A 12337-nucleotide genomic window follows, 5' to 3' on the forward strand; every position below is an offset into this window, starting at 1 on the left:
CATTAGGATACGGCCCTTCAGCGTAGCTGTATGCGGGTGTTTTTGTATTCCGCCCCTTAGAACTCTTTCTCTGAGAACTGCATGAAGTGGCACTTTACCCACTGCATAACGAGGGAATAGAATGGCGCCATTAACACCACAGAGGTGTTCTGTGTCATTATTCTTGGGCACATCTCAGCTGAATGCTGAAATCTACTCTTGATAATTGGATACTTGTTTTTGGAACATTCTGTAACTTAGTGCAGACTATGATTTTTTTTTAAATTAAAATGAATGTGTGCTTGTACTGGTAGAAACTGAAAAAGGAAAAGTGCTTACTAGTATACTATGGGGGTTTCCAAAATCTGTCCTCATAACATTCCAGGTTTTCGGGATAGCCATAGCTAACCACAGATGGATAAATCAAATTGACTGAGGTACTAATTAAATTACTTGTGTCCAAGCATGGTTAGTCTGGACCCACTAGGGTGCCCCCGGTACCGCGATTGGGAACCTCTGTTGTAGTATGTTAACGTCAACAATAATTACTGTATATGTCTTAAACACCAAGGGTCTGTGTACAAAAGTGAAAAAATGTCAGATCTGATATTTATATGACCTCAGCCATTGGTCTCCATATGAAATGCAGCCAGATATCTATAAACCCAATGTGTTACTATAGTAAGGAGAGAATATAGTGGAGTAATGAAGTATTGTATGGTTAACTTGTGCACCAGAAAATCTCTTATATATTTGGCTACATGTGTCAATCATCCTGAGAGTGTGTGTATAACGCTGGACAGGGTCACACATGAAACTCCACCCCCCACCCAGCCTTATACACACACACCACACATAATATACACACATGTAGCCTAATATATGAGATAATACACACATATTGGCCCCTGCCTGCCTGCACTACACCCCCCCGCAATACCACACACCTATAATACTCACAGACACATGTAGCTCAGCCAGCGTCGATGGGGGCGGAAGGGAGTGCAGTGAATAAATTAAGTCTGCGCAGCTGCAGATCTGTGGTGCTGACATAGCAGACTCTGGCAGCCAGGGGGAGCAGCTCTGCCTCCTCTCAGGCTGACCTCGAGTCGCAGACAGAGTCACATGGTCACAGCCTGAGAGGAGAGAAGCATGATGCAGCTGTGACTCGGCAGAGCTGCCTCCTCCTTTATAGTAAAGCTCTGAGCTGGCTGTAGCTCCTCTCAGGCATTTCCAATCTGCCGCTGGCCGGGTGAAGCAAGACTGCCCTGTGAGTGTCAGGCGCCACAGCTATGTCACATGTGGGAGGGGGATGCCAGCAAGTCTGGGGAAGGAGGGGGAGAGGTTGTCTATAATAACTTAGGGGGGGTGCACAAGGCAGCAGCAACCCGCTCCCCCCCCCCCCCCCGGGCTGCACACCCCACCGTCCTGCACACCCACCCCTGGCACACACACCCCACCCCCCTCCCCCCCTGCCTGCACACAGCAGCAGCAGCAACCCGCCCCCCCCCCCCGCCCCCCGGCCTGCACACCCCACCGTCCTGCACACCCACCCCTGGTACACACACACACACACCCCCGCCTGCACGAAGCAGCAAGGTCACCGGGCAGACACACACAAGTGTACTCATTACTCACTGACACACTTCCCAGGTCACCAGTCAAACACACAGGTGTACTCATTACTCACTGACACACTTCCCAGGTCACCGGGCAAACACAGGTGTACTCATTACTCACTGACACACTTCCCAGGTCACTGTGCAGACACACAGGTGTACTCATTACTCACTAATATACTACCCAGGTCACAGCGCAGACACACAGGTGTACTCATTACTCACTAACATACTTCCCAGGTCACCGCGCAGACACACAGGTGTACTCATTACTCACTGACACCCTTCCCAGGTCAACACGCAGACACACAGGTGTACTCATTACTCACTGACACACTTCCCAGGTCAACACGCAGACACACCACCAAAATCCCTAACCCAACACACCCCTTCCCGCCAACACCATCCTCCCCACCCAAAATTAAACACATTCATCCGCAAATAACAAACTTAATTCACATTAAAATATATTTATAATTTTAATGGGGCGTAACCCCTTACGACGGTGTGAAGAGCGCCCGTAGGGCGCGATGAAACACCTAGTAGTATAATATTTGCTTATCTGTTTAGCTTTCAGTGCTTATTAGATTTTGTTATCTTTCCTTATGCTCTGTAAAAAAAAAAAAAAGAAACCTCTACATACTGTATTCCATTAATTAAAAAAAAAAATACAAAGCACATGCAGAAAATAAAAAAGCTAGACTTTTTTTTTAAAGCGGCAGTCTTACAAAATGTTGCCTTGTAAATGGTTGCTGCTTTAATTTTTTATTAAAATATCCAAGATTAGACGGCACCCACACCTCTGGCCCTATTACTTTGTCTCCTGAGGGTAAATATATGAGCTCCTAGCTGTCAATTTACATATTGGATCTGATTGGCTGGAGCATTATCACCTGGCACATAATGTTTACCCCTTGGAGAGAGAGAGAAAGCGGACAGAGATAAAGTACCAACCAATCAGCTTCTAACTACCATGATAATTTCTGGGTTTTGAAAAAATGACCAGAGCTGATTGGATGATACTTAACACTTTCTCCAACATAGGAGGAAACTCAGCCCTCAGTGTAAAGAATATATTAAAATATTACACCTAGGAATGGCCATGGGTGTTTTTTGTATCGATGGTCACATCAATGCAGATACGGATGCTTTTACCATCAGCGTTTCTGTACATACGAGGCTCATGGCAGCGTTTCGGTGTGAGAACTAGGGGTGGGACCAAGTTGTGAATGATAGCTCAGCCTCTGAACGAGGAGCCTGGGCCTGCTGGCTTACAACCTATAAGTAATAAAAACAATTGGACAATGGAAAAAATCTAGTAAACAGTGTTCATCAATGACCTCTAACTATCGGGTTGTACACCATCGATGGTAAAAGTATTCAAATGTATTCATCGACCAATGATAATTTATAAACATTGACGATCATTTTCCATCCCGAATTAACACTGGCTCACGAAAATTTCACAGAAGGCGCTCGCTGCGGAGGTCTGTACATTTGCATGAGCAGACCCCCCCCACTATCGACAGAGAGGCCAAAGTCGCTGATCTACGAGCAGGACTGAATCGGCCCCCCCCAATGAGATGGGTGGGTATGTATTTAGGCTAAGCGGTGGCACAGCTCTCCCAACCTCAGAAATGGCCCTGCACTGCCAATATGGCCTTTTACACAAAATGTGGGCAGTCACAATGCCAGCGCCTGCATCCCGTCTCCCACCAGTAGACCAGCGAGAGAATGACAACATTGGTGAGGAAGCCAGTGCTAGAAGCCCAAACATAAGTATGCGGGAGAGAGTTAAGGTGGCCATACATCAGAAAGATATTGTACCCAATCATACAATCTCAACTGATTGTAAGATGGATTGTATGCAGATTGTGTGCACATCTTGTGTACACAACCATGCAGTAGATGGATTGTATGATTGATTGTATGATCGATTGTGTGTCCAAAAACCACCAAGGACTGCCGGGGATTTCAAGGGAAATTGTACACAATCATGAGCGCAATCGATCTTAAGATCGATCTTTCTGATGTATGGCCAGCTTAAGGCAAAGAGACAGACGATTTAGGGTTATCCTGGGGAGGCAAGAAGCCCAAATGTACATTAGTGGGAAGCGGTAATGTTGGGTTGGAGGAAGCAGGAAGGCCGGTAGGTCATTTCCTGGACTTCCCAACGTGATCTGGGTTCTTTTCTTTTTCCATGCCCCACGACAGAGAGGCAGGTTCCCTCCAAACAGACACAGTAACCAACAATGTTTTAGTTACAAAGTTTATTTGATCTGGTTTTGAAACTATATGGGTTGTGCACAGAATACATTAGCAATTCAGGTAAGAGTCACAATTATTCGAACCAAATTCAAACATGGCGCTATTACATCAAACTTCCACTTATCCGCATTCACAGATGCATAACCGCTACTGTAAATCACAAATGAATTACCTGCAATGTCAGTTATCTCTGATAACAGCGCTACAGTACATAGAGACTAACGGTTTCAATTCCAGCGTCTACACATACAATTCAATACTATAATTTAAGGCACATAGGGCCTTATTCTAGTTCACTCTTTCTGACAAAATCCTTCTTAGATGGACAAAACCATGTGCACTGCAGGTGGGGCAGATGTAACTTGTGCAGAGAGAATTAGATTTGGGTGGGGTTTTACTTCAAAGTGTTTTTTGTATCGATGGTCACATCAATGCAGATACGGATGCTTTTACCATCAGCGTTTCTGTACATACGAGGCTCATGGCAGCGTTTCGGTGTGAGAACTAGGGGTGGGACCAAGCTGTGAATGACAGCTCAGCCTCTGAACGAGGAGCCTGGGCCTGCTGGCTTACAACCTACAAGCAATAAAAACAATTGGACAATGGAAAAAATCTAGTAAACAGTGTTCATCAATGACCTCTAACTATCGGGTTGTACACCATCGATGGTAAGAGTATTCGAATGTATTCATCGACCAATGATAATTTATAAACATCGATGATCATTGGCCATCCCGAATTAACACTGGCTCACGAACATGTTAGTGTTTTTTATGGGGGGTGAATGTAAATGTAACCTCTCTTAAATACATAGCCACAGACATACGCACCATTTGAAACTGTGAATATAATGACTCAAGCACCCCTATTGCCATAGCAACAGTACGCTGTATATTGCTCGTATTTCTGTTAATATAGTTTATACCACCATTTTAATCACTTTTTTTCCCAGTGGAAACAACATGTATACATCTTGTTAAACTCGAATTATGTTGCTCCCAGTAGGGGAGGTGTTGGCTGTGGATAGGACCGAGCCATCCATTAGAGAACTCCTAGGATTAAGGTTATACCGAAGAAATGCTAATTGAATACTGAAGTGCTGCAGCTGCCCGAATTCCCAAAGTGAGACATAAATCTGGTTTTATTTTGTGACTTCTGAGAGGAATAAGAAAATTTCCCTTTGGTCAATAGCGTTCCCAGGAGGTAATTCAGACCTGGTCGCTGAGCTGTGTATTTTCTGAGCCTAGTGTACAGGTTAATACTGTCAATGAGGCAGAAAACGCCCCAGCGAATGAAAATTTCACAGAAGGCGCTCGCTGCGGACGTCTGTACATCCGCATGAGCAGATCCCCCCCCCCCACTATCGACAGAGAGGCCAAAGTCGCTGATCTACGAGCAGGACTGAATCGGCCCCCCCAATGAGATGGGTGGGTATGTATTTAGGCTAAGCAGTGGCGCAGCTCCCCCAACCTCAGGAATGGCCCTGCACTGCCAATATGGCCTTGTACACACAAAATATGGGCAGTCACAATGCCAGCGCCTGCATCCCGTCTCCCACCAGTAGACCAGCGAGGGAATGACAACATTGGTGAGGAAGCCAGTGCTAGAAGTAGTAGTACGTTTATTTATAAGGCACCGCAAAGTGTCCGCAGCGCCGTACATAGCAAACAAATGACAAGGTAACGTACAGGGTGTGTTGAAAAATACAGTATAAATAGGGGTATAGCTGGTAGAACTAAAATCAGCATCAGTTCAGAAGTAGGTGTCAAAATTGTCAAGGAGACTAAAGATGAAGTAGAGGAAGGGAAGAACAGGACAGGAGCACAGGTGAGGTAAAGAGGTAGGGTGAGTACGTGAGGCAGGAGGACCCTACTCATAAGAGTTAACATACTAAAGGGAGGTGGGTGGACAAACGAAAAACAACAGGATAAGTAGGAATGGAGGGGAACGGAGGCAGGATAGGAGGATCAAAAGAGGTTAGGAGGAGGGATAGGCTAGTCGAAAAAGGTGGGTTTTGAGGGAGCGCTTGAAGGAGGTAAGGGAATCAGAAAGCCTGATGGGTGGCGGGAGGTTGTTCCAGTGCAGGGGGGCAGCGCGAGAGAAGTCTTGGACACGGGAGTGGGAGGAGGTGATTAGGTGAGAGGTCAGTCGGCGGTCAGCGATGGAGCGAAGAGGACGGGAGGGAGTGTGGATTGAGATCAGTGAAGATAGGTAAGGAGCGGTGGAGGAGGAGAGAGCCTTGTAGGAGGTGGTGAGGAGTTTAAAGAGAACTCGGAAAGGAATGGGGAATCAGTGAAGAAATAGACAGGGGGGGCCAAACATAAGTATGCGGGAGAGAGTTAGGCAAAGAGACAGACGATTTAGGGTTATCCTGGGGAGGCAAGAAGCCCAAATATACATTTGTGGGAAGCGGTAGTGTTGCGTTGGAGGAAGCAGGAAGGCCGGTAGGTCATTTCCTGGACTTCCCAACGATATCTGGGTTTTTTCTTTTTCCATGCCCCACGACAGAGAGGCAGGTCCCCTCCAAACAGACACAGTAACCAACAATGTTTTAGTTACAAAGTTTATTTGATCTGGTTTTGAAACTATATGGGTTGTGCACAGAATACATTAGCAATTCAGGTAAGAGTCACAATTATTCGAACCAAATTCAAACATGGCGCTATTACATCAAACTTCCACTTATCCGCATTCACAGATGCATAACCGCTACTGTAAATCACAAATTAATTACCTGCAATGTCAGTTATCTCTGATAACAGCGCTACAGTACATAGAGACTAACGGTTTCAATTCCAGCGTCTACACATACAATTCAATACTATAATTTAAGGCACATAGGGCCTTATTCTAGTTCACTCTTTCTGACAAAATCCTTCTTAGATGGACAAAACCATGTGCACTGCAGGTGGGGCAGATGTAACTTGTGCAGAGAGAATTAGATTTGGGTGGGGTTTTACTTCAAAGTGTTTTTTGTATCGATGGTCACATCAATGCAGATACGGATGCTTTTACCATCAGCGTTTCTGTACATACGAGGCTCATGGCAGCGTTTCGGTGTGAGAACTAGGGGTGGGACCAAATTGTGAATGATAGCTCAGCCTCTGAACGAGGAGCCTGGGCCTGCTGGCTTACAACCTACAAGCAATAAAAACAATTGGACAATGGAAAAAATCTAGTAAACAGTGTTCATCAATGACCTCTAACTATCGGGTTGTACACCATCGATGGTAAAAGTATTCAAATGTATTCATCGACAAATGATAATTTATAAACATCGACGATCATTTTCCATCCCGAATTAACACTGGCTCACGAAAATTTCACAGAAGGCGCTCGCTGCGGAGGTCTGTACATTCGCATGAGCAGACCCCCCCCACTATCGACAGAGAGGCCAAAGTCGCTGATCTACGAGCAGGACTGAATCGGCCCCCCCAATGAGATGGGTGGGTATGTATTTAGGCTAAGCGGTGGCACAGCTCTGCCAACCTCAGAAATGGCCCTGCACTGCCAATATGGCCTTGTACACACAAAATGTGGGCAGTCACAATGCCAGCACCTGCATCCCGTCTCCCACCAGTAGACCAGCGAGAGAATGACAACATTGGTGAGGAAGCCAGTGCTAGAAGCCCAAACATAAGTATGCGGGAGAGAGTTAGGCAAAGAGACAGACGATTTAGGGTTATCCTGGGGAGGCAAGAAGCCCAAATGTACATTTGTGGGAAGCGGTAATGTTGCGTTGGAGGAAGCAGGAAGGCCGGTAGGTCATTTCCTGGACTTCCCAACGTGATCTGGGTTTTTTTCTTTTTCCATGCCCCACGACAGAGAGGCAGGTCCCCTCCAAACAGACACAGTAACCAACAATGTTTTAGTTACAAAGTTTATTTTATCTGGTTTTGAAACTATATGGGTTGTGCACAGAATACATTAGCAATTCAGGTAAGAGTCACAATTATTCGAACCAAATTCAAACATGGCGCTATTACATTACAACTTCCACTTATCCGCATTCACAGATGCATAACCGCTACTGTAAATCACAAATGAATTACCTGCAATGTCAGTTATCTCTGATAACAGCGCTACAGTACATAGAGACTAACGGTTTCAATTCCAGCGTCTACACATACAATTCAATACTATAATTTAAGGCACATAGGGCCTTATTCTAGTTCACTCTTTCTGACAAAATCCTTCTTAGATGGACAAAACCATGTGCACTGCAGGTGGGGCAGATGTAACTTGTGCAGAGAGAATTAGATTTGGGTGGGGTTTTACTTCAAAGTGAGATCTATATTGCAGTGTCATATTAAAGCAAACAGTATTTACCCTGCACAGAAACAAAATAACTCACCCAAATCTAATTCTCTCTGCACATTTTGCATCTGCCCTCCAGCAGTGCAGCATGGTTTTGTCCATCTAAGAAGGATTTTGTCAGAAAGAGTGAACTAGAATAAGGCCCATAGTGCATGTTTTTTTCCACGCTATAACCCAGAAAATAAGAACTATAACCTTGTTTGGTAAGGATAGTGGTTCCCTAACTTTTTTAGTCCAAGGCACCCTTTGGGTCTCCATGACTTTTTCAAGGCACCCTGTTCACCTGAGGGCCCGATTCAGACCTGCAGCAGGTAAATGCTGCCCTGCCAAGCTCCATCCCCCCCACCCCTGTTCACTGTGCAAGTGCGTTTGGGGGGGAAATGACTCACCATCTAATGATTTTCCCCTGCCTGCAAGCACTGAGTAAGCCTAGACGCTGTGGAGACCGCTGACCTGATGTCAGCGGGTCTGCATCCTAACGGCCGGGGAATGCCTGCGCTTTCTGGGGAAGTCCCAGAAAATGCATGGTTATGGCCGCAGGGTATCAACTACCCTGCAAGAAGCCAGTGGAGGCGGTCTTCGTAACATGCGCAGTCGTCCGATAATCGCTCATGTAAATTCGCAGCACGGTGAACAGGTCTGAATTGGGCCCCAAGACCTATCCCCACTTACCAGCCTGACCCTTTCCTCATATAAATCACTTATAGCATGCCCCCCCCCCAGCCCTATAACTCCCTACTATGCAGCACCAAGACCCTCCCCCCTTGCCAGTTGGACCCTTTCTATGTATAAATCACTTATATCACACACACCCTCCCCACACACACACACACTCACACACACACACTTCTGTAGCTCCCTACTATGCAGCACCTAAATTATACTCACATAGATTGCCTGCCAGTCAGCGCAGATCTACCAGCTCATCATCAACGTCAGGATACTTGCTCACTGAGTATCTGCTGCACTCGTACTCACCATCAGCTAAGAGGGTGATTCTGATTGACTCGCAGTACTGCGAGTTTGGCCCCGTCCCAATGTTTTTGGGACCGTGCATGTGCAGGCCTGCTTTGTGAATGGCTTCAGCGACTTGTATAGTTGCCGAGTCAGTCACATACGTCGGGTTGGTCCGGGGGCGGATGGTAGTGGGGGGATCATCCACGGGAACGCTACACGGGCAGAGTGATGTCTGCTGGGGATGTCACATGACCTCAGCCGCCTGCCACGTCCGGCGCTCGCAAATAAGTGATTTCCCACTGACTTTTATTTGCAAAGCTAGGAGAAATCATTCTATGGCTGGGGACCGTCGAATAATTTCTCCTCGCATGTTAACGCGGAGAGGCGTCAGAATCATCCCCTATGCCCCCTTCTCATCCCTCCTCTCCCCCTGCCTCCGGTCTCATTCGGCTTGCTACCTCTCGGTCCGGTGCTCACGCACCGCTCATCACCAGGACACTTACTTTCTGTGGCATACCTCATACCTTCTCTTTAATAACATTTTGTTTTCTGGCAGCTGCTATTTATTATGGTTGTGGTTTTATAAGGAGAACACTGTTGATATTCCGAATTGGTATTTTTTTATCCATAGATCTATTTAATATCAATCATTGGAGTCAGGATCTCTAAAGTAAGGATATTGCGGGGCCACACCCCCTCCCAAAGATCATGCATCTTCACAAGGCCATTCCAAGGCTACCATGCTGAGACTTTCTTGGGGACGCGGCCAGAGCGATCACGTCATTTCAGCCATGTTCCCACTAGCGTGGAATGCTGTCATTTCAGGCATTGCACTGCGGGGTGGGCAGGGCTAAAATTATGCAATTAATTTGACCCATAGGGGTGTGTGTGTGTGTGTGGGGGGGGGGGTGTCGTGAGAGCCGGACAGCTCTCCAAAATGGGGAACCCTAGATGTGGAATGTTGGCTCAGGCAGAGGAAGTTGATAGATAAGGGGATATATATCCCTGCAAGTGCCTGCAGACAGAGAGCTCACGAGATACTGAGAAAATCACAGAAGCCAGGACTGGTGCTGCGTAGCGATGGCCATAGTTGATTAGAAATCATCGATGGTTTATCGCTGATGCCTAATACTTTTGCCATCGATGGGGGAGAACCAGATGGTTTCCTTCCATCGAAGTGCCAGGACACTAAGCATAGCTAAGCCCCCCCACACCAGTGTAGCCACACCCACACATTCTCTTTGGCCCAAGGGCCAGTCAGTCAAAGAAAATGGATGAATATCGATAGGGAAAAATATCGATGGTCACCCATTAGATAGTTTATTACTATCGCTGGCCGTTTGCAGTATCGTCATCAATGGCAATCATCGATGGTGACTGCACTGATGCCCATCCCTTGTGCTGTGTGCAGGGTCAGTGCTGAGGCAGCCCCAGACAGAGTGTGACCACAGTGCAAAGTGTCTGGGTTATTGGAGAGTCCAACAGGAAGGATCCCGTGGAGCGTGGAGAAAGCACCGTTCCTTGGTAACAGCCAGTGTGTGTTCACCCCTGCCAGGTCCCGCATCTCGAGTGTGCAGTGGAGTTTAGTATCCCGGTGGTAGGGAGGAGCAGTGTGAGCCTGAGAGAAGTGACGGAGTGTGCGGTGACAGAGCGGAGGGGGACAGTATGCCTGAAGAAGAGTGACGGCGACTGAAGGGCCTAATACCCAGCGCTCCCTGCTAACAGCAGTGTCAATGCAGCCATCTGAGAACAGCCCTACAGACATACAGAGCAGCAACAGGGGAAACCCCTGTATCCTTGTGTTGCCATTGGCTGATTCAGAGTGGGAGGCCCTGTACAGAGAGAAAGCGAGACCCAGCAGTCTGATGCAGCAGTGTGTGGAAGTCCTAGCTAACTAGTACATACAGTACACTGGGACTGAGTGAGTGAGTACCTATCTACACTATATAGTACAATTCTGTGGCCCCTGATCAAGCCATTTACAGGGAACGTTTGGGCCAGTTACAGGACAATCGGCCTGTTCCTAGTTAAAGGAAACGTACACTGGTACTTACTTTTGGGTTTATATATAGGGTTACCTACTTTTGGGCTGTCCTCTCCGGGAGATGACAGCCAGCTAGAAGAAGAAAGGGGTGGGGCTGGAGGCAGATCTAACTAAATGAAACCAGTCTGGAGGCGTGGCCATTGCCATTGTATCATCGTGGCCAGGCCCGACACTGTCAAATGCCAGTATTACAGGTGGTTCACAATGGGGGACAGGGCGATGAGGTGATATACGTCATCAGGTCCCGCACCCCCTTCCCCCACGGAGGGTTGATTGCGACAGACTGGGGTATTCCGGTATGGATCGTGGGAGTCACAGTATTCCTGTTTTTGTGTGGACTCAGTGGAGAAATTACTCTTTATACAGCAACAGGATCTAGGGGATGCAGTTACAATCCCGGCGATTGGAATCCCGGCGTTCAAAATCCCGACGCCGGAATCCCAACCGCCGAATTCCACAACACCCATAGAGGGAGAATAAATTAGTGTGCCGAGTGTAGCGAGGCACCGGGCCCGCTGCGTGGCGGCGATCCACGTCCCCCCTTGTCGGGATTTCGGCGTCGGGATTTTGAACGCAGGGATTCCGACCACCGGGATTTAGTACCAATCCCCACTCTAGTGTACAAATATATGATCATTTAAGAGATATTGATATGCTAGAATGTTTACACTTATTTTTGCAAACAATCTGCTGCATGTACTATAGAAATAGGAGTGTGGTACAGTTTAGGAGATCACCAAGTAATCTGATTAGTAAACAAGGTCATGATTTCTATATACAGATAGAATTGGAAATTAATGGGGTCAATGTTCTTGTGTAAACATCTCCTGTAGGGATACATAGGGATGACCAGCGGCCAGGACGCCAGCGGTCGAAATACAGATGTCGGCATCTCGAAGGACAGAATTCCGACTGGTAATTTACAGAAGTATACTTACCCTCCCCTAAATCACCCCCACTCCCCACAACCTGATCTTACCTGTGCCTAACCCACGCTACCTAAATGCAGAAAGCATCCCCTCCTGCAAATATGGTAATCTACCATTATGCATTTTCCTGTGTTCCTCGACAGCTTGCAAAGGCCCCATTGCATTCATAACCCCTATTCAGGGGTTAAAGTGAGGGGGAACGGGGTGAAACTGAGTTCCACCAC

Source organism: Crinia signifera, chromosome 2 (genome assembly GCF_055691185.1).
Source record: "Crinia signifera chromosome 2, ASM5569118v1, whole genome shotgun sequence".
In the NCBI taxonomy this organism is placed as follows: Eukaryota; Metazoa; Chordata; class Amphibia; order Anura; family Myobatrachidae; genus Crinia; species Crinia signifera.